The sequence below is a fragment of the Capsicum annuum genome, chromosome 5 (assembly GCF_002878395.1).
Source record: "Capsicum annuum cultivar UCD-10X-F1 chromosome 5, UCD10Xv1.1, whole genome shotgun sequence".
NCBI classification, from domain to species: Eukaryota; Viridiplantae; Streptophyta; class Magnoliopsida; order Solanales; family Solanaceae; genus Capsicum; species Capsicum annuum.
In genome coordinates, this window is record NC_061115.1 from 85,362,545 (window position 1) to 85,365,608 (window position 3,064).

Sequence of the window (3,064 nt, forward strand, 5' to 3'; positions counted from 1 at the left end):
AATTGATTTAGCAATGCACAGACTAACTCGCCATGTTGGTTCATAGGAATTTGCACTGGATCTGGGGAAAAATACTCATCGACACGATGGGCAATGCGGCACATTGAGATCGTGTCGATCCACTGGTTTGAGCTTTCAAACATGCCTCAAATAAATTCTGAAAAATCCAAAACTTGTTCGAGAATACCTACTAACATTCTTGATCATGATTCAACCTAAAAATCAATATTTAAAAGTCATAAGAGTCGTGAAAAAGGATCACCAACATACGAAGGCTAAAATAACTCTAAGTATGAACACTTAGCTGAATTTTTCTAAGTCTAAGACCCCTTACTAGCTTTTACAGGACTGATTCAAGCTTAGGATGTTGCGGGGTCTTACAATATCTCCCCCTTGGAAACATTCATCCTCGAATGAGACTGACTAAGTTGAGAATATTGATAGACTGAATTTTGATACTGGACATGCATAATTGCAACATAATTTCCTAATTGGTACTACTGATATGCTGAAATTTCATACTGAACATGAATATATGATGCATGAGTACATGGTTGGGATTGCTGATAAGCTGAGTTCTAATACTGAACATGCATATCTGATGCATGAATATCTGACTGAACGGACTCATGAATGTATGACTGGATATGAAATAGTAACTGATACCAAGTTTATAAAGAAAATCTGAGCATGAAACTGGGTGAGTTTAAAGAGAATCATTACCTTGGGCTGAATTTGAGTTTGTGGAGAAGAGGTGAGGATACTTGGTCTGTATATCTTCTTCTTCTTCCCAAGTAGCTCCCGTAATGTACTGATTCCTCCAAAGAACTTTGACTAGAGGGACTATTTTGTTCCTCAGTCTGCAAATCTAATAGTCAAGAATGTTCACTAGGATCTCCTCATAAAAGAGGCTGCTCTGAACGTCTATATTCCCTACAGGGACTACAACTGGTGGGTCACCTATGCAGTTCTTTAGCAAGGAGACATGGAACACTGGATGGACTAAAGCTAAGTATAAAGGAAACTCAAGATCGTAAGCTACCTCTCTTAAACGGTTGATAATCGGTAAGGACCGACATATCGGGGACTGAGCTTTCCCTTCTTACCAAACCTCTTCACTCTTTTCATAGGAGAGACCTTCAAATACATATAATCACCAATATCGAACTTGAGATCTTGTGTACGCACATCTGCGTACGATTTCTATCGGCTCTAAGTTGCCTTAAGCCTTTCCCTGATCAATTGAACTTTTTCTAAGGTATCAAATACAAATTTAGGCCTTACCACTATGGCCTCACCCACTTTAAATAAACCAATGGGATATCTACATCTCCTCTTATAGAGTGCCTCAAATGGATCCATCTTAATGCTGTAATGATAGTTGTAGTTATATGCAAACTCAATCAAAGGCAAGTGGTCATCCCAACTACCTTAAAATCTATCGCATATGCTTGCAGCATATCTTCTAAAATCTGAATGGTCTTTTCTGCCATCTGCCTGAGGGTAAAAAGCTATACTAAGGTGGACTTAGGTACCAAAACCCTTTTAGAATTCCTTCCAAAAATAAGAGTTGAACTGCATACCTTTAGATTATAGATAATGGAACTCCATGCAATCTAACCAACTCTTTGACATAGAGTTTGGCATAGTCCTCGACTGAATAAGGGTTTGGACTGATAGAAAAGGAGTTGATTTGGTCATACTATCAAAAATGACCCAAACTAAATCGTGTTGACGTTGAGTACGAGGCAAACTCATCATAAAGTCCATGTTCACCTCTTCCCACTCCCAAGTGGGAATACTAAACTCCTACATAGACCTACTAGGTTTCTGGTGCTCAATCTTAACCTACTGATATGTCGAGCAATTAGCTATAAACTCTGTAATATCTCTCCATCCCACTCTACTAATAGATCCTCCATAAATCATGGTACATCTCAGTAATCCCTGGATGAATAGAGTAAAGTGCACCATGCATTTCTGTAAGAATCCACTGTCTCAAGTTATCTACACCTGGCACATATAACCGACCCTGACAATGCAATACACCATCTCCCCCTTGGGAGAAAACCTTGATCTTTTGATCTCTGACTGATTTTTATCCTGCTTTTCCTTTACCTCGGAAACCAGGGATGATTCTAAACTACTCTACACCCATACATTACCTTCTATTGAATCAACTAAGAGGACAACTAGTTGGGCAAGCGGATGAAATTCCTGAGCTAACTTATTCTTACCATCATCCATGTAAGCAACACTACCCATAGACATCCTACTAAGAGTATCAGCCACTACATTAGCTTTACTCAAATGATACATGATGCTAATGTCATAGTTCTTCAACAACTCCAACCACCCTCTCTAATGGAGGTTTAAGTCTTTCTGAAAGAACACATACTATAGGCTCTTATGGTCAGCAAATTCTTTAACGTGCACTCCATACAAATAGTGCCTCTAAATTTTTAAGGAAAATACTACTGCTGCTAACTCAAAATCAAGAGTTGGTTAGTTCTTTTCTTGGAGTTTGATTTGTCTAGAGGCGTAGGCTATGAATTTACCTCTTTGCATCAAAATATACCCTAAACCAACCCTGGAAGTATCACAATGCACAAAAAAGTCATTTGAACCATCTGGTAGAGTCAAAACTGGGGCTATAGTGAGTCGAGTCTTCAACTCCTAAAAACTCTTCTCATAAGAATCTGACCAATGAAATTTGACCTTCTTCTAAGTTAATCTGGACATAGGGGATGCAATAAATAAAAATCCCTCAACAAACCGTCGATAATAGCCAGCAAAGCCCAAAAAACTCATAATATCTGATGGAGAGATGGGTCTGGACAAGTTTCTCACTACTTTAGTCTTTTGGGGATCAACTCTAATGCCATCACCGGAAATGATATGGATGAGGAAAGCTACTGACCTTAGCCAAAATTCATACTTACTAAATTTGGTGAATAGCTGATGGTTTCTAAGATTCTGTAATACTATTATGATATGGTCTGCATGATCATGTTCATGCAGGATTAGATAAGGATGTCATCTATGAAGATTATGATGAACATGT